Below are 23835 nucleotides of genomic sequence, written 5' to 3'. Positions count from 1 at the left end.
TGCTGGCATACTTTTTGGTTGATGAATCACAAAACCATGCGAAGAGGACATGACTCGGAGCACTGGCTGTCGGGATACAATAAACCGGGAGCCTGTTTAATCTTTTATTATTGCATCGTTATTAGAGCACTCCTTGGTGGAAGGCTTACCAAAAGATGTGAAGACTGTCTCCGGAGAGAAACCAGAACACATTGGAACTTAATCTACCTCAAATTCTATGATATATAGAAGTGTTGAAAGTATTAAAACTGCCCCATTGAGTGGTTCCAGGCTACTATATGTCAACCTAGCTCTTTCCTTGCTCGATCTGTAGAGTATTTTCCTTTCTACCCTCCAGAGCGCAAGTAATGAGACACGTGAGGTCACAAGATAGCATTATTTATAAAACGCAAGTGGACACCTTGACCATCTCATGTTGCCCATAATGGCTTTCCCATTAGCCACCTTAAAAGGGATGTAATTGGACGTGTTGGAGATGCAGCCTCGATGCTGCACACACTAATCACATGCTCTTGGCACTGTTCCGACCTCTTCTCAGTTTGGCCGGCCATTCAGAAGAAATTGGGGGGGCCATTATTAGGGGTCACGTTACCCCAAAAGAAGGGTCACCCTCTCAAAAAATGAGGGAAAATTAACAAATCAATTGCAACAGGATACGCACCGGAATTCCCAGGCGGTCACCCATCCAAGTACTTTAACCCGGCCTGCAGTTTGCTTAACTTCCCAATCGAACGGATGGGGTGTATTCAACCGAGTATGCCGATCCGAAAGATTTTATGAAATTACGCCACTACATTTAATAATTGAATCCTCAGTTACCTGCAAATATTAGTTTTATGGCTGGCGATTAGCACTTAGATTGTAACCACATTGCTGGCTACTTTTTGGTTGTGATCACAAAACATGCTAAGAGGACAAGACCTCGGAGCCGGCTGTCGGGAAACCATACCGGGAGCTCGTTTATCTTATTATTATTGCAGTCGTTTATTAGAGCCCTCCTTGTGAAGGCTTACCAAAAGATGTGAAGCTGTGTCCTCCGGCGAGAACCAGTTTACACGATTGGAACTATTAATCATACCTCAATATTTGTTATATAGTAGTGTTGAAAGTATTAAAACTGCCCATTGAGTGGTCCCCAGGCCTACTATATGTCAAGGGACCTAAGCTCTTTCCTTGCTCGGATCTGTAGAATATTTACCTTGCTACCCACCAGAGCGGCAAGTAATGAGGACACGTTGAGGTCACAAGATAGCATGATTATTAACGGCCCAAAGTAGTGTCAAGCTGACCAACTCATGTTGCCCAAAATGGCTTTCCCCATTAGCCCCATAAAAGGGAAGTAATTGGACGTGTTGAGATGCAGCTCCTGAAAGCAGCACCCACTACCTCCCGCATGAGTCTACTTGACACTGTATCCGACCTCTCTCAGGTTAGGCCGGCCCTTCAGATGAAAATGGGGGGCCATTATTAGGGGCACGATACCCAAACAAGGGTCCCCTCCAAAAAAATGAGGCAAATTAACAAATCATTTAGCAAAAGGAAACGGCACCGCGTGAGAGAACGGGAATTCCCAAGGCGGTCACCCAACCAAGTACTAACCCGCCTGCAGTTGCTTACTTCCCAGATCGAACGAGATGGGTGGTATTCACCGAGTAATGGCCGTAACCGAAAGTAATGAAATTACGGCCACTACATTTAATAATTAATTCTCAGTTCCCCAATAATAGTTTTATGGCTGGCGATTAGCCTTTGATTGTAACAACCATGCTGGCTACTATTTGGTTGGTGATCACAAAACCATGCTAAGATGGACATTGAAACTCGGAGCAGGCTGTCTGAGGATACAATACCGGGAGCTCTGTTTATCTTTATTATTGCATCGTTATTAGAGCCCTCCTTGTGGAAGGCTTACCAACAGTGGTGACGTCTGGTCTCCGTATAGAACCAGTTACACATTGGAACTTAATCTTAACCTCAAATATATGTATATATAGTAGTGTTGAAAGTAATAAAACTGCCCATTGAGTGGTTCCCAGGCACTACTTATAATGGTCAACCTAGCTCTTCCTTGCTCGGGATCGTGTAGAATATTTCCTTGCTACCCTCCAGAGCGCAAGTAATAGACACTGAGGTCACAAGATAGCATGATTTAACGCCAAAGTAGGTTCACCTGACCATCTCATGTTTGCCCCAAATGGCTTTCCCATTAGCCACCTCAAAAGGGAAGAAAATGGGACGTGTTGAGATGCAGCTCGATGCTGCACACACAACATCACAGTGCACCTTGACACTGTTCCGGACCGTCTTCTCAGGTTTGGTGCCGGCCATTCAGATGAAATGGGGGGGTCATTTTTATGGTTCAACGTTACCCAAAAAAAGGTCACCCTCTCAAAAAATGAGGAAATAAACAATCATTTGCAAAAGGATACGGCACCGGGAAAATCCCAGGCGTCACCCACCAATACTAACCCGGCCCTGCAGTAGCAGCTTATAACTTCCAATAACGACGAGATGGGTGGTATTCAACCGAGATGTCCGTCATCCGAAAGTTATGAAATTACGGCCACTACATTTAATAATTAAGTTCCTCAGATCCGCAAATATTAGTTATATGGCTGGCGATTAGCACTTTGATTGTACCAACATTGCTGGCTACTTTTTTGGTTGTGATCACAAAACATGCTAAGAGGACATTACTCGAAGACTCTGGCTGTCGAGATACAATACCGGGAGCTTCTGTTTATCTATAATTTATATAGCATCGTTTTATTAAGCGCCTCCATAGAGGAAGGCTTACCAAAAGATGTGAAGTACTGGTCTCCCGGAGAGAACCCATTAACACATTGGATACTTAATCATACCGTCAAATATTTGTTATATAGTAGTGATTGAAAGTATTAAAACTGCCTCATTGATGGTCCCAGGCCTCCTTATATGTCACTCTAGAGCTCTTTCCCTTGCTCGGATCTGTAGAATATTTCCTATGCTACCCTCCCAGAGGCGGCAAGAAATGAGACACGTGAGGATTCACAAGACAGTCAATGATTCAACGCCAAAGTGGTCACCTGACATCTCATAGTTCCATAATGCTTTCCATTAGCCACCTAAAAAGGAATGTAATTGGACGTGTTGGAGATGCAGCTCATGCTGAGCACAACACAACATCACAGTGCGCCTTGACACTGTTCCGACCGTCTTCTCAGGTTGGCCGGCCCATTTCAATGAAATGGGGGGGCCATTTTTAGGGTCACGTTACCCAAAAAAGGGTCACCCTCTCAAAAAATGAGGAAATTAACACATAATTTGCACAAGGAGATACGGCACCCCGGGAATTCCAGGGCGGTTCTCACCCATCCAAGTACTAACCCGGAGCCTGCAGTTGCTAACTTCCCAGATCGAACGAAGATGGGGTGTAATCAACCGAGTATGGCCGTATCCGAAAGTTATGAAATTCCGGGCGCACTACATTTAATAATTAATTCCTCAGTCCTGCGAATATTAGTTTTTATGGCTGCGAATAGCCTTTGATGTGTAACAACGATGCTGCTACTTTTTGGTTGTGTCACAAAACCATCTAAGAGACATCCACCGGAGCTGGCTGTCGGGATACAATAACCGGGAAGCACTTTTAACTTTATTATAGCATCGTATTATTAGAGTCCCCTCCTTGTGAAGGCTTACCAAAAGATGTGAAGTCTGGTCTCCGAGAGACCAGTTACACATTGGAACTTAAACTTCCCTCAAATTATTTGTTTATATAGTAGTTTGAAAGTATTAAAACTGCCCATTAGTGGGTACCAGGCCCTACTTATTATGTCACAACCTAGCTCATTCCATGCTCGGATCTGTAAATATTCCTTGCTACCCACCAGAGCGGCAAGTACTGAGACACTGAGGTCACAAGATAGCCTGATTTAACGCACAGTGGTCACCTGACCAATCCTCATGTTGCCCATAATGGCTTCCCATTAGCCACCTTAAAAGGGATGGTAATTTTGGACGAGTTGAGAAGCAGCTCGATGCGGCACACACTACATCACAGTGCGCTTGACACTGTTTCCACCTCTTCTCAGTTTCCGCCATCAGAAGAAATGGGGGGGCCATTTTAGGGGTCACGTTACCCAAAAAATGTTCACCCCTCTCAAAAAATGAGAAATAACAAATCATCTTGCAAAGGATACGGCCACCGGGAAATTCCAGGCGGTCACCCCTCAAGTACTAACCCGGCTGCAGTTGCTTAACTTCCCAGATTCGAACGAGATGGTGTATTCAACCGAGTAAGGGCGTAGCCGAAAGTTATGAAATTACGGCACTACATCATTAATTAATTAATTCCTCATTTCCTGCAATATAGTTTAATGGCTGGCGATTAGCACTTTGATTGTAACAACATATTGCTGGCTACCTTTTGGGTGTGAACACAAAACCCGCTAAGGACATGACTCGGAGCATGGCATGTCGGGAACAAATACGGAAGCTCTGGTTTATCTTTATTATTGCATCGTTTATTAGAGCCCCCATTGTGGAAGGCTTACCAAAAGTATGTGAAGTCTGGTCTCCGGAAGAACCAGTTCCACATTGAAGACTTAATCTTACTCAAATTATTTGTTATATAGTAGTGATGAAGGTAATAAAACTGTCCATTGAGTGGTCCCAGGCCTACTTATATGACAACCAAGCACTTTCCTTGCTCGGATCTGTGAGAATATTCCTTGCTACCTCTCCAGAGCGGCAAGTAATGAACACGAGAGGTCACAAGATAGCAAGGATTTAAACGCCAAAGTGTCACACTGACATCTCATTAGCCCATAATTGCTTTTCCCATTACCACCATAAAAAGGGATGTAATTGACGTGTTGGAGATGCGCTCGATCTGCACACACTACATCACAGTGCTCTTGACGACTGTTTCCGACCTCTTCTCTCAGGTTTGGCCGGGCCATGCAGAAAAAGGGGGGGTGGGGGGGAGGGCCATTTTAGGGGTCACGTTTACCCAAAAAAGGGTCACCTCTCAAAAAATGAGGAAATTAAACCAATCATTTCAAAAGGATACGGCACCGGGAATTCCCAGGCGGTCAACCCATCCAAGTACTAACCCGGCCCTGCAGTTGCTTAACTTCCCAGATCGAAACGAGATGGGTGTATTCAACCGAGTATGGCCGTATCCGCAAGTTAAGAAATTCCGGCCACTACATTTAATAATAATTCCTCAGTTCCTGCAAATATTATTATTTAAATTTGCTGGCGATTAGCAACTTTGATAGTAACAACATTAGCTGGCCACTTTTTGGTTGTGATCACAAAACCAAGCTAAGAGGACATGACTACGGAGACTGGCTGTCGGATACAATACCGGGACTCTGTTAATCTTTATTATTGCAATCGTTTTTAGAGGCCCCCTTGTGGAAGGCTTACCAAAGATGTGAAAGTCTGGTCTCCGGAAGAACCAGTTACACATTGGAAACTTAATCATACCTCAAAATTATTTGGTATGATAGTAGAGATGAAAGTATTAAACTGCCCATTTAGTTGGTGCCAGGCCTACTTATAAGTCAACCCAGCTCTTTCCTTCCGTTCCACGTGATTCTGTAGAATATTTTTCCTTGCTACCCTCCAGTAGCGGCAAGAAAATGAGACCCGTGAGGTCACAAGATAGCATGAGTTAACGCCAAAGTGGTCCACCTGATCATTTCTCATGTTGCCCAAAATGGCTTTCCCCATTACCACCTTAAAAGGGATGTAATTGGACGTGTTGGAGATGCGAGCTCGGATAGCTGCACACACTACATCACAGTGCTCTTGACACTGGTACCGACCTCCTGCACAGGTATGGCCGCCATTCATGAAATGGGGGGGCCATTATTAGGGGTCACGTTACCCAAAAAAGGGTCACCCTATCAAAAAAAATGAGTGAAATTTAACAAATCATTGCAAAAGGATACGGCACCGGAATTCCCAGGCGGTCACCCATCCAAGTACTAACCCTGTCCTGCAGTTGCTTAAATTCCCGATCGAACGAGATGGGGTGTAATTCAACAGAGTATGGCCGTATCCGAAGTTGTTTATGAAATTACGGCCACAACAAATTATAAATGAATTCCTCAGTTCCTGCAAAAAATTAATTTTATGGCTTGCGATTAGCACTTTGATTGTAAAAACATATCTGGCTACTATTTTGGTTGTGATCACAAAACCATGCTAAGAGGACAGATCTCGGAGTCTGGCTGTCGGGATACAAAACCGGGAGCTCTGTATATCATTATTATTGCATCGTTTTATTAGCAGCCCTCCTTGTGGAATGGCTTACCAAAAGATTGAAGTCTGGTCTCCGGAGAGAACCATTACACATTGGAAATCTTAATCTTACCTCAAATTATTTGTTATATAGTAGTGTTGAAAGTAATAAAACAAGCCCATTGAGTGTCCCATGCCTACTTAATTCAACCTAGCACTATCTTCTCGTAACTGTAGAATAATTCCTTGCTACCCTCCAGAGCGGCAAGTAATGAGACACGTGAGTCACAAGAAAGACATGAATTATAACGCCAAAGTGGTCACCTGACCATCTCATGTTGCCCATAATGGCTTTCCATTAGCCACCTTAAAAGGGATGTAATTGGACGTGTTGGAGATGCAGCTCGATGCTGCACACACTCATTCACAGTGCTCTTTGACACTGCTCGACCTCTTCTCAGGTTTGGCCGGCCATTCAGATGAAATGGGGGGCCATTTTAAGAGGGTCACGTTACCCAAAAAAGGGGGGGTGCCCCTCGTCAAAAAATGAGGAGATTAACAAATCTTTATGGCAAAAGGATCGGCACCGGGGAATTCCCGAGGGCGGTCCCCCAACCATGTACTAACCCGCCTCATTGCTTAACTTCCCAGATCGAAGAGATGGGGTGTATTCCACCGAGTATGGCCGTATCCGAAAGTATATGAAATTAACGGCCACTCCATTTATTAATTTAATTCTCATTTCCTGCGAAATATTATTATTTATGGCAGGCGATAGCACTATTGGATTGTAACAACAATGCCTGGCACTTTTGGTTGTGATCACAAAACCATGCTAAGAGGACATGACCGGAGCTGGCTGTCGGGATACAATACCGGGAGCTCTGTTTATCTTTATTATTTTTTTTTTTTTTTGCATCGTTTATTAGAGCCCTCCTTGTGGAAGGCTTAACCAAAAGATGTGAAGTCCTGGTCTCCGGAAGAACCAGTTACACAATGGAACTTAAATCATCCCTCAAATATTTGTTTAAAATAGTAGTGTTGAAAGTATTTAAAACTGCCCATTGAGTGGTCCCAGGCTCATCTTATATGTCACCCAAGCTCTTTCCTTGCTCGGATCTGTAGAGAATATTTCCTTGCTACCACTCCGGAGCGGCAAGTAAATGAGACACGTGAGGTCACAAGAAAGCATGATTTAACGCCAAAAGTGGTCACCTGACCCATCTCATGTTGCCCATAATGGCTTTCCCCTTAGCCACCTTAAAAGTATGTACGTGGACGTTTGAGATGCAGCTCGATGCAGCACAACTACATCACGTGCTCATGGACACGTACCGACCTCTTTCTCGGTTTGGCCGTGACCATTCATATGAAATGGGGAGGGGGCCATTTTTAGGGGTCACGTTACCCAAAAAAGGGTCACCCTCTCAAAAAATGAGAATTAACAAATCATTTGCTAAAGGATACGGCACCGGGAATTTCCCAGGCGGTCACCCATCCAAGTACTAACCCGGCCTGCAGTTGCATAACTTCCCAGATCGACAACGAGATGGGGTGTCTTCAACCGAGTAAGGCCGTGTCCGAAGTTTTGAATTACGGCCACTACATTAATAATTAATTCCTCAGTTTTCCTGCAATATTAGTTTTAACTGGCGATTAGCACTTGATTTTAACAACATAGCTGCTAACTTTATTGGTTGTGATCCAAAACCATGCTAAGAGTACTTACTTACGGACTGGCTGTCGGGATACAATACCGGGAGCGCTGTTTATCTTTATTATTGCATCGTTTATTAGACCCCCTTGTAGGAAGGCTTACCAAAAGATGTGAAGTCTGGTTCCGAGAGAACACAGATTTACAACATAGAAACTTAATCCATACCATCAAATTATTTGTTAAAAAGTCAGTGTTGAAAGTATAAAAACTGCCCATTGAAGTGACCCAGGCCTACATATATTCACCCTAGCTCTTTCCTCCTTGCCGGATCTGTAGAATATGTTCCTTGCTTACCCTCCAGAGCGTGGCAGGCAATGAGACACGTGAGTTCACAAGATAGCATGATTTAACGCCAAAGTGTGATCACCATGACCATCTCATGTGCCCATAATGGCTTCCCATTAGCCACCTTAAAAGGGATAAATTGGACGTGTTGGAGATGCAGCTCGATGCTGCACCACTACAATCACAGTGCTCATGACATGTTCCGACCTCTCTCAGTTTTGGCGCGGCCATTCAGATGAAATGGGGGGCCCATTTTAGGGGTCACGTTACCAAAAAAACCCCCCTCTCAAAAAATGAGGAAATTAACAAATCATTTGCAAAAGGATACGGCACCGGGAATTCCCAGGCGGTCACCCATCCAAGTACTAACCCGGCCTGCAGTTGCTTAACTTCCCAGATCGAACGAGATGGGGTGTATTCAACCGAGTATGGCCGTATCCGAAAGTTATGAAATTACGGCCACTACATTTAATAATTAATTCCTCAGTTCCTGCAAATATTAGTTTTATGGCTGGCGATTAGCACTTTGATTGTAACAACATTGCTGGCTACTTTTTGGTTGTGATCACAAAACCATGCTAAGAGGACATGACTCGGAGCTGGCTGTCGGGATACAATACCGGGAGCTCTGTTTATCTTTATTATTGCATCGTTTATTAGAGCCCTCCTTGTGGAAGGCTTACCAAAAGATGTGAAGTCTGGTCTCCGGAGAGAACCAGTTACACATTGGAACTTAATCTTACCTCAAATTATTTGTTATATAGTAGTGTTGAAAGTATTAAAACTGCCCATTGAGTGGTCCCAGGCCTACTTATATGTCAACCTAGCTCTTTCCTTGCTCGGATCTGTAGAATATTTCCTTGCTACCCTCCAGAGCGGCAAGTAATGAGACACGTGAGGTCACAAGATAGCATGATTTAACGCCAAAGTGGTCACCTGACCATCTCATGTTGCCCATAATGGCTTTCCCATTAGCCACCTTAAAAGGGATGTAATTGGACGTGTTGGAGATGCAGCTCGATGCTGCACACACTACATCACAGTGCTCTTGACACTGTTCCGACCTCTTCTCAGGTTTGGCCGGCCATTCAGATGAAATGGGGGGGCCATTTTAGGGGTCACGTTACCCAAAAAAGGGTCACCCTCTCAAAAAATTCCCTATTGGAGCGGAATTGTTAAATTTCTCTTCTAAAGATGTTTGCTTGTGTTTCACATTCTAGCAGGATTTTCCGAATCATTCAGTATTTAAGTATTTCAAAAGATCTATTTTGAACAAGAATTATGAATCAATTTTATCCCATTGAAAAATCTGAACTTAAAATGTTGTTGGCAGAACTGAACCTATTTCTTCTTTTTAGTTCAATAAAAGTTCTTCATTTTCATTCTGGCAAAACGGACCAATGGTCTCAGTGGGACATAAATATTGTCAACATATTCGTAAGACGCGGCAACATTTTGAAATTGTAAATACTTACAGCTAATATAAACATTTCCCACGCCGCGCGCGTGGCCGACAAGCCGCTTTCCTTGTTACGTTCTGTTGGTCACAGTTTACTCATATTATTATCTGTCTGATTCTATATGGTATGCTTTAAGCCTCGATTCATTGATCTTACCATGTTCGAAAACGCATTCTCAAATTATTTTTCGTTGGATTTTCTTAAGTTTATCCGTGTGATATGTTCGAATCTATAACTCCTCAAAATTTCAGAAGTTAACACGATAAGCGACGGTCTGATATCAACATATTTGGACAAGACATTAGTATCTTCTCCTGGAATGGTCCACCGCAGAAAAAACAGCCACCGATTTGAAAATGATAGTTTTGGTAGGTACGATGATTCTCTTGAGGAAGCTGTAGAAAAGACTTGTAGAAAAGCTTTTTAGGGACTTACAATACTTAAATAAAAGGGTTAACAGAAACGTGGTATTACTTTACCAACCTTTTTGCAGAGAGTAACCAATCAGTGGTACCGGAAGGGGAGCTGATGCTGGAGAAATACCTGAGATTTCAGCACGAGAGGCGGAACAGAAGATATCTGAGTCAAGTTAGGCAGTGTCAGAACGAGCGGACCTATATAATCAGGTCAGTTTTATAAGTTAGGCAGTCCCTACTGGAACATCCCCCCATACTGGAACATCCCCCTACTGGATGGGGGTTGACCCTCCCCCCCCCCCCCCCCCCCCCCCAAATCAGTATCACGTGTCAAAACAAACTTATAGCACTTCCTGACCTCCATTCTTTCACACAAGTCTATGTGTTTAGTCATGCCTTGATAAAGCTATCGTTATGGTTACTAGCTGTTACTTAGCAGTTAGCACCCTATCGTTACCTGAGGCACATAGTTACTAACTGTTACTTAGCACCCTATCGTTACCTGAGGCACATAGTTACTAACTGTTACTTAGCACCCTATCGCAGGTATACAGAGACGAGTGGGAGCGGCAGAAGCTGGAGCTAGCTGCTGCAGAAACCAAAGTAGCTGATTTAACTCTGAGATGTGAAGAGGAACGCAGGGATTCTCAGAAACAGCTGTTTGAGATCGAGAAGAGGCTGAACGAGAAGATGGCAGTTAGAAACTTTGTGACATGTCAGTTAGAAACTTTGTGACATTTATCTACTGTCACGACGCAACATGTCAGTTAGAAACTTTGTGAAATTTATCTACTGTCACGACGCAACATGTCAGTTAGAAACTTTGTGACATTTATCTACTGTCACGACGCAACATGTCAGTTAGAAACTTTGTGACATTTATGTAGCATTGTAATATTATTAAGCTCATCGATAAATATTCTTTGGATTTTTTAGAGTATATTTGGAGCTTCGTAAGAAACGGAGTGGGGTTGCTGGACTTCAATGTGTACCAAAAGGAGGGGGTTATGGTTTGTTAATGAGACTACCCATATTTAGTGAGCTGGAAAGGAACGCCGCCCCTTCACTCGTTACAGCAGCTGTCTGTAATAATTAGTTACCATGGTTACTTCAGGTCTGTAGTAATTAGTTACCATGGTTACTTCAGGTCTGTAGTAATTAGTTACCATGGTTACTTCAGGTCTGGAGAAGACATGCTCCACCTACAAGAGTACGTATAGCGAGATGTGCCAGAAAGTTCTGAGACTCAAACGAGATCTAGAACTCCGCCCCTTTTGAGTCATGAGTTTCGATTTTAAGTTTTTAATTTGAAGATCATTTATGTTTGTAATTATGGGGAAATATATACAATTTTTAAAACTTTAAAACTATGTTATAATATTATGAAGGAGTAACTATATTATTTTGATGGAGTGCTTTTAAGTTTCATTGAGTTTTGAGTTGATTTGAAGTTTTACTGAAGATACTGATGATTATGAATGTGATTTTTTAAATTAATTTAGTTTAATAAAAGTATTGACTTTCTTTTCTTCATCATTTCTAGTTCTACATTGTTTGATCTACAGTTGCATTTTGGTCGTTATGTAGGTTAATATTTTGGTCAATATTTTGTATCTGGAACAAATATTTCACGAGTATCAACCGTTAACATGGTCGCTGTCAAGTGTGGGGGGGGGGGGGTCCAACCCGATGTCCGATATGAGGGTTGATGAGGCCAAAATCGGAATCGGAAAAATCGGAAAATTGAGAAATTTACAGAATCGATCTCTAAAACCTCTCAGAAGTGATATAATTCAACCAGAACCCCTACATATGCTATATTGTTATGAGAAAACGATCCAATTGGACATTCCAATAGTATGTTTTATGTGTTTTTCTACTGCAGTTGGAGTTGTCATGTACTCCCAGACCCGAGTGCTTTGGCCTTTTGACGTGAGATCGATTGTTTCTGCTCATTAATTTTATCCCTGTTACTTGTTATTATGTATTAGTACAACACTAGGTACCGGGTTATATTTTGTGGTCCGGTCTTTAAACATACCATAATATCTCTAGTACACTGCACCTTAAATGTATAGTCAAGTACATTTGTATCGTAACACATGCTTGGCTGGGGGTTCATGTACGTTGTGTCCGTTCGGTACCCTATATTTTCAAAACGGACAAAAAGTAGGGCGAGCAAAAACGGACAAAAACAGACAAAAACAGACAAAACATTTACATGTCCTCCTCCTCCCTAGTCTTCCTCCTCCTTCTCATCAGTCCTCCTCCTCCTCCTAAGTCTTCCTCCTCCTCCAGAGTCCTTCTCCTCCTCAGTTCTCTTCAGTCCTCTTCCTGACTCCTCGTCCTCGTCCTTCTCCTCAGTCCTCCTCACCCTGCTCCTCAGTCCCCTCCTCCTCCTCAGTCCTACTCCCAGTCCTCCTCCTTCTCCTTCTCCTCCTCTTCCTCCTCATTTCTCCCCCTCATCCTCCTCCTCCTTCTCCTCCCAATCAGTCCTACTGAGTCCTCCTCATAGTCGTCCTCCTCCTCCTGAGTCCTCCTCCTCATCCTCCTCCACCTCCTGAGTCCTCCTTCTGAGTCCTCCTCCGCATCCTCCTCCTCAGTCATCAGAGGCACATATTAGGCAGAGGCACATATTAGGTGCGGTAAAAAATCGAAATTATGCGGTACCGCACCCGACTATAAAGGTAAAATGTGCGGTAAGGTGCGGTAAATTTTTACCTGCAATTATGCGGCAAATGTGCGGCGATTTTTCGAAATTTGTGCTGGAATTGTGCGGTTTTCCTAAAAGGGCCCGACTTTTAACATATTTTAGTTTTTACACTCGAAAATCTTAACGCGAAAATTTCAAAATTATGCGGAAAATGCTAGATTATGCGAAAATATGCGGAAAATTACAAAATGTGCGGAAAACAATAAATTATTGAAAACGGTAAATTGTGCGATCCCGCACCCATCGCACCTAATAGGTGCCTCTGTCAGTCATCCTCCTCTTCCTCCTCAGCCCTCCCCAGTCCTCCTCCTCCTCATCCTCCTCCTTCTCCTCATCAGTCCTCATCCTCTGTCCTCCTCATAATCGTCCTCGTCCTCATCCTCATCCTTAGTCCTCCTACTCCTTATCCTCCTCCTCAGTCCTCCCCCAGTCCTCCTCCTCATTCTCCTCCTTCTCCTCCTCCTAGCCTCATCCCCCTCCTCCTTCTCCGCTTTCTTCTTCTCCTAATCAGTCCTCCCCCCTTCCTCGTCCTTAGTCCTCGTCCTCGTCCTCCTCAGTCTTCCTCCTCAGTCCTCCTCAGTCCTCCTCCTCATCATCCTCCTCCTCCTCCTCCTCAACAGTCCTCACTCCTCCTCCTCCTCCTCAGTCTCCTCCTCCTCCTCATCAGTCCTCCTCCTCCTTCTCCTCATCAGTCCTCATCCTCAGTCCTACACTAGTCCTCCTCGTCCTTAGTCCTCGTCCTCCTCCTCTTCCTCCTCCTCCTCCTGAGTCTTCCTCCTCCTCCTCATCAGTCCTCCTCCTCCTCTTCAGTCCTCCTCCTGAGTCCTCCTGAGTCCTCCTCCACCTTCTGAGTCCTCCTCCTGAGTCATCCTCCTCCTCCTCAATCTTCTCCTTATCCTCCTCCTCCTCCTCCTCCTCATTCTCCTCCTTATCCTCCTCCTCCTCAGTCCTCCTCCTCCTCAGTCCTCCTCCTTCTCCTCTTCCTTTTCCTCTTCCTTCTCCTCCTAATCAGTCCTCTTCTTTAGCCCTCGTTATCATCCTCCTAGTCCTCGTCCTTAGTCCTCGTCCTCATCCTCGTCCTCTTCCTTCTCCTCCTCATCAGTCCTCATCCTCTGTCCTCCTCATAATCGTCCTCGTCCTCATCCTCATCCTTAGTCCTCCTCCTCCTTATCCTCCTCCTCCTCAGTCCTCCCCCAGTCCTCCTCCTCATTCTCCTCCTTCTCCTCATCCTTGCCTCATCCTCCTCCTCATCATCCTACTCAGTCCTCCCCCAGTCATCCTCCTCCTCAGTCCTCCCCAAGTCCTCCTCTTCCTCAGTCCTCCCCAGTCCTCCTTCTCCTTATCCTCATCCTCAGTCCTCCTCCTCCTCCTTCTCCTTCTTATCAGTCCTCTTCCTCAGTCCTCCTCCCCGTCCTCCTCCTCCTCCTCCTCCTGAGTCCTCCTCCTTATCCTCCTCCACCTCCTGAGTCCTCCTCCTGAGTCATCCTCCTCCTCATTCTCCTCCTTATCCTCCTCCTCCTCAGTCCTCCTCATGCTCCTCTTCATTCTCCTCCTTATCCTCCTTATCCTCCTCAGTCCTCCTCCTCATCCTCCTCTTCCTTCTTCTCCTAATCAGTCCTCCTCCTCAGTCGTCCTCCTCCTCTTCCTTAACCCTTTTCCTCATCCTCCTAGTCCTCGTCCTTAGTCCTCGTCCTCCTTAGTTTTCCTCCTCAGTCCTCCTCCTCCTCCTCATGAGTCTCATCCTCCTCATCCTTCTCCTTAGTCCTCCTCCTTCTCCTCAGTCCTACTCTTCAGTACTCCTCCTCCTCCTCATCAGTTTACACAATTATTGTACTTACTAAAATGTTTTTAAACGCATTTGAGTCTGTAACATATTGACATGTTACTGTTACTGACTCAAAATGTGCTCGAGAATTTTTTGTTTAACAGAGTTTTACTCTCCAGTACTATGGAAAAGTTGTTACATGATAAATAAAGATTTTGATGAATAAAGTGATTTTCATCTCTTTTAATGTTATTTAAAATTGTGTAGACTATTCTTTGTATCTAACTGAGGATTGGAAGTTTGAGAAAGGACCATGGTCAATGGTCATTAACCGTGCTACCAATTTCTGCAGATAGCCTGTTACAAATTGTGGAGACAATTTAAATCAAAAGTTACTAAAGCGTTCCCTATTTGTTACGATTGTTATTACCAACCGTACCTCTTTCAAATGTGGACCGGGGTGGATGTTTCTGTCAAACAAGAGTTGATACGACAGTGTGTCGTTTTTCGGACGAAACGATTCCTGTTTGGAACTAGAAACCATTTTGGGGTTCTGGGACCACCACCAATCGATTTCTTGTCATATTTAAGTACAGAAATAGCTACCTATATCGCCTAGAAACCTCAGAGGAAAGATTTAAATTTTCCCGATTTTTCCGATATGAGGGTTGATGAGGCCAAAAATCGGGATCGGAATCGATCGGAAAAATCGGGTTGGACCCCCCCCCCCCCCCCCCCCCAAGTGTAACTTTTCGTGATCATAGAATGTTCTGTGGTTGCAGCAACAGCAACCGCAGTGTAAAATGAACGGGTGCGATACTCGTAAAATTTTTTTTTCAAATATTAGTCCAAATACAAGACCGTCGACGAGTCCAACTCGGCGTGCGTCTTGGTAGGTAATAAACCTGCAAGTGTCAAACCGTATCATGACAACTACACAACTAGACGCGCAAGGGTTGCAATTGCGGAGATGTGATGTTAGATGTATATTATAGCCTGTTATGTATTATTATAGCCCTTTATGTACTTTAGTGGCTCAGTGGCTTAGTTGGTTAATCTGTTTGTCTGCTGGCCCCTGACGTTGCGAGTTCGAATCCCATGCAGTAGGGCCAAGATTTCAAAATTGATGGGCAGCCGTCACTCACCAAACCATGGTGTGAATGGTAGTGGCTTTCATAAGAGCTGCGAAAATAACACGAGTGCACATGCCTGGGGTTGCGTCCCGACTATGCTGCAGGGAAATCTGTACCGAAAGGACCGTGGCCGCACCGCAAAAGAAAAGGAGATCGGCCCCTCGATCCTAGCTTGCTAGGTTCGCCATTGTTGTTGTTGTGTGTATGTACTTGTAGTTAGTGTATGCACGGCGCGAGTGTATTTTAATGTATTAGAACTAGGCAATAAGCCCAATTTTTATGTGACACTGACATGCGTAGTACTATTATATAGTATAGTGTACTGATTAGTAGAGGCTCTTACGGGCATTGTCTGCTCGATACGTTAGGGACCCCAGATACACCTTACTAGACGTATTTTTGACCGTAGAATCGATTGAAAGTGGTTTCAAGATGATTGGACTGATTGTTCTGGGGTAAAATCGCAAAAAACCGATTTTTGGGCCAAAAATAGGCCAAAAAACCATGTTTTTTGATATTTTGAGCAAGTTAATTTTGTTGGCATGTCGGCAAAACTTGCATAAAGATAGCTAAAAGACAGCCGCACAAGATTGTATAAAAATAAAACAAATCCCTCTATTTGTTCTGAGGTAAAAATCCAAAAAAGTGGTAAAAATTTTGACTTTTTTGCTTGAAGTTTGAATAATTTTTTGCAGTTGTATTAAATCAACCCAAAAATAGTCACATCGTGTTTGCCTAAATTTTTCCTTTCCGAGAAGTACCCACTTCATATACTTTATCGAAGTTTGAATATTGTCACTCCGCAAGCGTTTTTGCCAAATTTTCGACGCGCACTACGCGCAAAAGCATTTAGTTGTTATCAATTGGCACCCGCGCGTTCATCATAAATTTCAAACAGCTATAACTCAGCGAGATTATGTCCGTTCTAGCTCATATTTTCACACTAAATAGAAAATAATGTGATCTTATTGCTGACAAAATATGAATATAATTACTCTATTTGCCTTAGAGTAATAGACTGTCAAAGTTTAAAACGCGCATTGGTATAGCACGTGACTAATAAGTCCAAATTTATACTTCTTAACATATTATCGATCCTTAGACATCATACTATTGTGTCCAATTAGCGGTTAGGTCTCTAAACTCGTAGCAGAAAACACGTCTTTTTGCCCGTAAGAGCCTCTACTAGATGTATAGATAGTTCACTTTTTGCTTACAATTTCTTAAATTACAGATAAAAATTAAGTTCTACGGCAATTGAATTCAATCTGAATCACAAGTGTTTCCCTATTTAAAACATAATGATCATATTATGACGTGAGCTGATTGACTCTACAGTGATTAGAGCTTGTAGTTGAAGTGAATGGAAATCTAGCGTCCGCCACAACGAAACAACGGGCGCAATTCTTGTTGTTTTAACACGTTAGAAATTATTACATATACTGATATACATATTGTTGATTGTAGGTTCATAACCAACTAACGCGCGCGCCCAGTTGCTTAGCAACCCATCGACGATGTTAATATCTTAAACAAATATTCATGTACGAGTATCATCACTCATCAGTCACCCGTAAATGTCTGTCTCGTGTCAATACACTGTGAGTCGTCTCCCCACTGCATGTGCACTAGTTTTGTTATCTCGTCGAAGGCTCTTTAGTTTTGTTATCTCGTCGAAGGCTCTTTAATTAAAGGTTATTAAACAAACCCGGCCATATTTTTAAACAAGCAAATTCCATTAAACTAGCTCATAATCATCCTTTATCAATTTTTCTGGTATAAATGGTAGGGGAATATTCACATGTTACTAAAAGAAGTTGGGCGATGCACATTATATAGTAGAGGCTCTTACGGGCATTGTCTGCTCGATACGTTAGGGACCCCAGATACACCTTACTAGACGTATTTTTGACCGTAGAATCGATTGAAAGTGGTTTCAAGATGATTGGACTGATTGTTCTGGGGTAAAATCGCAAAAAACCGATTTTTGGGCCAAAAATAGGCCAAAAAACCATGTTTTTTGATATTTTGAGCAAGTTAATTTTGTTGGCATGTCGGCAAAACTTGCATAAAGATAGCTAAAAGACAGCCGCACAAGATTGTATAAAAATAAAACAAATCCCTCTATTTGTTCTGAGGTAAAAATCCAAAAAAGTGGTAAAAATTTTGACTTTTTTGCTTGAAGTTTGAATAATTTTTTGCAGTTGTATTAAATCAACCCAAAAATAGTCACATCGTGTTTGCCTAAATTTTTCCTTTCCGAGAAGTACCCACTTCATATACTTTATCGAAGTTTGAATATTGTCACTCCGCAAGCGTTTTTGCCAAATTTTCGACGCGCACTACGCGCAAAAGCATTTAGTTGTTATCAATTGGCACCCGCGCGTTCATCATAAATTTCAAACAGCTATAACTCAGCGAGATTATGTCCGTTCTAGCTCATATTTTCACACTAAATAGAAAATAATGTGATCTTATTGCTGACAAAATATGAATATAATTACTCTATTTGCCTTAGAGTAATAGACTGTCAAAGTTTAAAACGCGCATTGGTATAGCACGTGACTAATAAGTCCAAATTTATACTTCTTAACATATTATCGATCCTTAGACATCATACTATTGTGTCCAATTAGCGGTTAGGTCTCTAAACTCGTAGCAGAAAACACGTCTTTTTGCCCGTAAGAGCCTCTACTAATATAGTCCACTAAATGTATCAGAGAATCACTCATTTGGCTGAGTACAGAATATTGTGTGAGTGTGCACTGCATCCCTACTTCTAGTAACATCTCGTGCACATTTTAACTCTTGCTCAGGATCCAATTTTATTATTTCATTTACAATATTTGACCAAAACCCATAATCATGGGTAGAGTGTACCGCTGCCAGTGTCTCTCTTTTCCAAACAAAAGGAAATGATATTAATTTGAGGAACAGTCCGCTAATGCAAATTGATACCGAGAATGAAATCGGTCGCTCGCTTTTTCAAATCAATAAGCTTTATTACAATTCGTGAGCCGTGATCGAATGGAAAAAGCGAGCGACCGATTTCATTCTCGGTATCAATTTGCATTAGCGGACTGTTCCTCAAATTAATATCATTTCCTTTTGTTTGGAAAAGAGAGACACTGGCAGCGGTACACTCTACCCATGATTATGGGTTTTGGTCAAATATCATCTCTTTTTGATTATAATGTCAGGATAATTTACACAGCTAGTCGAAACTTCATTAACAAAGAGGTAATTTCGACGATTTCGAAATTCTGCCTTTGAAAACGTTTCCTTGTGTTTAGTTAGGAATACCTGTCGATAACCGACTGAATATGGCACTTTTTACTCATTCAAGTTGGCATTAAATTCATATATAATGCCATTTAAATATCGTGGAAAGCAGAATATATTCGAAATCACGAATGAGCAAAATTCTCACCTTTCGCACGTGCAAACTTTGAGCGGACGTTGCGTGCGCATACAATATTGAATCACCGTAAATTTTTGCATAGTGGTATTTAATATATAGTTTGATAAGCATGCAAAGTTTCAGAAGATTTCAAATAGAACTTGGATCACAACGGGACTCCAAAGTTGATAAAAATCGTGAAAATCAAAATTTTTAGTGATTTTAGCTATTTTAAATCAATTTGGGCGTGTCCCCACGTGTGCAACTTTTCGATTTTTAACTTTAAAACTAGCTTATAACACAATTTACACCTTTAAGAAGCAAAATTGAGCTCCACAACCCAAGGGATAGCCCAACACCAGAGAATGCTAATTTACAACTTTTGTGTTTTTATAAAATTATTCTTCAAAAAAGCACTAACTTCAATAGCAAATATCTTTATGAAAGAGTAAGGTAGGAAACTTTTCCGGTAGATTTTTAGAATGCTTGAACAATTATCTAAGATGAAAATGTCCTCAGATTTTGAATAAAATTTTAAATTACTCTTTAATGGTGTAAAATCGATTTGAAAAGTTGTTGTTTTGTCAAAAATCAAGTTTTAAAAACACTTAAATTGATGACGTCATCAAGTGATGATGATGATGATAAATTATTTTTCAATATAAAGTAAAGTAAAGTATAAACGATTATCTTTAAAACCTGTGGTTCGAAATGACTGTATCTTTTATACTTTTGAATCTACGGACACTTAAATGTAAGCTACAATTGACTGCAAAAAGCGTCTATACATATTATATACATATACATATATCTTTACTGCGCGCAGTTTTGTTGCGATTTTTACGCTGTAACTACTAACGATGAACTATCATCACACACTGAGAATCTCCGACAGATTCTTTAGAGGAAAGCCCCCCAACACCGAAACTCGCAACACCTGCCTTCTGGTCAAGCTCCGAGGAGACCCCTGTACATCTGGGACAACTGCCGCACTGGCTCCTCTCCTCCTCCCGGAAGGCAAGTCACCTTATTCATTGTATGTGTACTACCGAAGTTTAGTGGATTTCTCTGATTCCTTCCCAAACGCTTGGATCTGCTCCCCACAACCCCCCAGTGACGATAAAGAGACGAGCTGGAGCAAATCACGTGACTACGAAACGTCAGATTCAACCGTACAGAGGGAGCAAAGCGAAACGATGTTTATTCCGGTAATCACTATGCCAGCAACAGAATTAATCACGATACAAAACACTAAACCAAACTCCAATTGCCTTACCTACCCTAAACTTTATCCTGTTATTATTCCTTATTTGGGTGAACTGTTAGTGATAAGAGCTGGCTTGCGCCTGACTATGATCTTACGCATTGTATGTCGCACTGCGGTTAAAGCGATTATCTTGTTTGTAATGAAGGTTGCAACTGATAAGGCGAGAGTCCATATTATCTTGTATAATAAACTGAAAACAATGTGGAGCCTTCAAATTGTTATGATGATTACCCAGATTCTACTATCAATTAACTCCGAGATCAGTAGACGTGGTAAAAATCTGTATTACTATTACCACAGGCTAGAATCGAACACTGTACAGTGCTCAAAGAATGAAGGCATTGTTGATAAGTATGTTGATGATTGGGAGCCAAGCGCCGCTGTGTCCAATTTCTTGCTTCCCACTCCTGCTGTAGAAATCCAAAAAACGGAGGGGACACGCAAAACTTTGGCCCACGGGTGGAGCATGGCCTCCCTCTCACTGTGTTCTCCCGAGCTGCGGACCACTACACCATGGCGGGAGGTGACCTGCATGCAATCTCACGATAGCTATTCATCACAATCGTTTGATAACACATCTAGCTCTAGTTACAATGAGGAGTGTACGGTATTTAGTAACTCACCTAACTCACTCGATCAAGCGAAACTAGAACTATACCTAGAAGCACGAGGTGAGCGCGTGCGCACGCTAACTACGTCACGCGACGCTGGATTAACGTCATTAGCGAAAAAGCGTCGCCATGACAACGCGCACTCCTCTGCGACTGCTAGTAAATATAAGCGCATACCAACCACGCTACGTTATCGGCAGGCTGACAGTGTATCTTATCTCCTCATCAGCGGGGATCTGTTTCTTGATTGCAGCTCTCATTTGCCAGTTGATAGCTTGCTCTTCGTTTGTGTCCCTTCAGGACTTCCACTTGTGAATTACCCTAATGATCAAGTTTCTGCTGCTTCTTCTCAAGACGACCTGCTCAGGGCTTCTAATGACCTATCAGACTCGGAGGGAGGTGGAAGCACTGGAGAGAGTTCCAATAGCAGTTCCTCTACCAACTCCTCCAGTGCAGCAGCGGCATCAAAGTCAAAAAGAAAACATATCCAAAGCAGAGGAGCATTGTTTAACGGATCCCGTAGCAGCACCACTGGATCAAATGGAAATGGAGACGGGGATGACGAGGAGGATGAAAACAATAAAAGATCTCGCCTACTCCATGAATGCGAGTCTAGTGTGACAACTGATCAGGAAGATAAAGAAGAAGACAGTGATCATACAAACAAGAATGAAACAAGGAGCATAGTGAACCTCACTACGGAGCGTGTTGACCTCACCAAAATGTCTCCAATAGCAATGAATAACAGCCAGGTTGTCGCTGTTAATTCAACCCAGGTGGAACATGACAAATCAGCTTACCCAATCTTCGATATGTCCGTACTTCAAGGCATCTCCAGAATATCACGCTCGATATGGGAATCTACAAAGAACGTGTCCCTATTCGGCCGCCGGGAGCAAAATATGGATCCGATAGGTGAGCTGTCAATGATTAGTGATTTAGGGAGTATTCCCGACTTCTCCGAAATATCGTTTGACACGACGGTGAAAAACCGATCTTGATAAGGATAAGACTCCAGGAATAGATCAAACTGAAAATACAGGAGATTCTATCCCAACTAGCCATGTGGCAACAGTAAATAGCACTCATGGAGAAACCGTATCTGCTAACAACCTAAGCCACATGGAGCCAGAACAAAAATCACCAAAGGAGAATGCCCAGACCAGCCCAGAAACACCAAGAGGAAGATCACATCCGACCCAGCGGTCGAACCGAAAATGTCTCCTTGTTCACGATGATTTTTTCAACAAATTTGACGGGACCAAATTTAGCAGTCGTTTTGAGATCAGCACATATCGAGCCTTCTCGGTCGACGATATCATTTCGAAAGGAGGCCTCGTATCAAAAGTGCGAAACACAAAACCAGATGTCGTGTTCGTGCATACAGGATTTCAAGACCTATTCTGGCTCAAACTTTCTGCTGACGATCTTTTCGGTAAATATAAACAGATGGTCTACAACATCCTCGAATCGACAACGGCTAAACTCTGCCTATCAGCGATCATCCCAATCCCTGGCTACCCTCGTCTGACCGAGGAGATTGAATCCTTTAATGGCTTGCTGTCAACTTTTGTGAGCAACCTCAGATCAGGACAAAAATACCGAAACCGTGTCTTTACATCGTGTAATCGTAATCTCGGTGGATTCATAAACAAAGGGACAGGAAAAAATGGCGTAGAACTGTTCCTCTCAGAAAGAGGCCAACGGAAAACCTGGCTGAAGTTTCGTGATTCTCTTTATAGAACTGTAGACATGGAGACCAGTCACGGGAATTACGAGGACGAAACTGGATACAAACCGAAAAGGAAGCGCAATGATTAATTCTATACCTGATAGGACTACGAGCCACCAACAAGACCTTATGAGGATCTTGTCGTGGAACATTCATGACGCAATGTCCTTCAAAGAGGGCCCCAAGGCCGATGATGAGGACTTCGTCAAACTTCTCATTGGGTGTAACATATTCTGCCTGCAGGAAACGAAGGCTGAGTTCCACCTTCCAAACTTCAAATGCTACAATAGCCTTAGAACTGGCTCGCGCTCCGGTGGGCTATGTGTGGGGGTCCATCGATCCCTGTCAGGAGACTTCAAGCCCGTAAAAAGCTCCCATCCAGATATTCAAGCGGTGACTTTTTGCCCCGCCACTGATGATACTCTTAAGTTCACAATAATCAACGTATACGACTCCCCAGAGCAGTCATCCTACAAAAAGAGACTGAAAAACAGCAATGGTGGACCATCCCAGTCAACACTCGAATCCATTATTGACTTTGTTGCTGAAAACACAGATCTCGGCGAGAAACTGGTTCTAGGAGACTTCAATGCAAGAACAGGGGACCTCAACTTTAACTTTGATGATGAACCTCCAGCTGACATCGAGGCTTTCTCAACGATCGCAAGCTTTCCAGAAAAATCAACAAGATCAAGCAAAGACTCTGTGATAAACCCAAGGGGAAAACTCTTTCTGGACTTCATATCCAGTCTGAACCTTAGCATTCTTAATGGTGATACACTAGGAGACATCTTCGGGGAACCCACCTCAATTAATTACAATGGACACAGCGTTGTAGACTACGTAACAGCATCCCCCATGCTAAGGGAATCGGTGCAAAGTCTTAAGGTCTTAGATCTTACGAAATTCTCAGACCACCGCCCATGCTTATGCACACTGAAACTGAGTCATAATTATATAATTGATCCGGACGAAATTCTATCCTCACTCCAGCCAGCCCCAATAAAACACAAATGGGACGAGAATGCTTCAGAGAATAAACAGCAGTTCCTAGATGTCCAAAAAGAACCCCAGTTTGCAAGCAGAATCGCGGAACTGGTTG

General features: G+C 42.8%; 1 non-coding gene and 3 pseudogenes across 1 annotated transcript; all 4 read right to left on the bottom strand.

Moving 5' to 3' along the window:
- Positions 1-5046: 5046 nt before the first annotated feature.
- Positions 5047-5167, bottom strand: LOC134825608 (5S ribosomal RNA; annotated as a pseudogene).
- Positions 5168-5935: 768 nt separating this feature from the next.
- On the bottom strand, positions 5936-6054 carry LOC134825619 (5S ribosomal RNA; annotated as a pseudogene).
- A 1640-nt stretch (positions 6055-7694) lies between these two features.
- LOC134825609 (5S ribosomal RNA) lies at positions 7695-7816 on the bottom strand (annotated as a pseudogene).
- Positions 7817-8557: 741 nt separating this feature from the next.
- Positions 8558-8676, bottom strand: LOC134825595 (5S ribosomal RNA). The gene has a single exon (XR_010161575.1). It is a non-coding gene; the product is annotated as a 5S ribosomal RNA (ribosomal RNA).
- Between the last annotated feature and the right edge of the window lie 15159 nt (positions 8677-23835).

This window comes from Bolinopsis microptera, chromosome 13 (genome assembly GCF_026151205.1).
Source record: "Bolinopsis microptera isolate Bmic1 chromosome 13, MBARI_Bmic_1.0, whole genome shotgun sequence".
NCBI classification, from domain to species: Eukaryota; Metazoa; Ctenophora; class Tentaculata; order Lobata; family Bolinopsidae; genus Bolinopsis; species Bolinopsis microptera.
The sequence above is the reverse complement of the archived record's forward strand: the minus strand, read 5'-3'. Positions and strand labels throughout refer to the sequence as shown.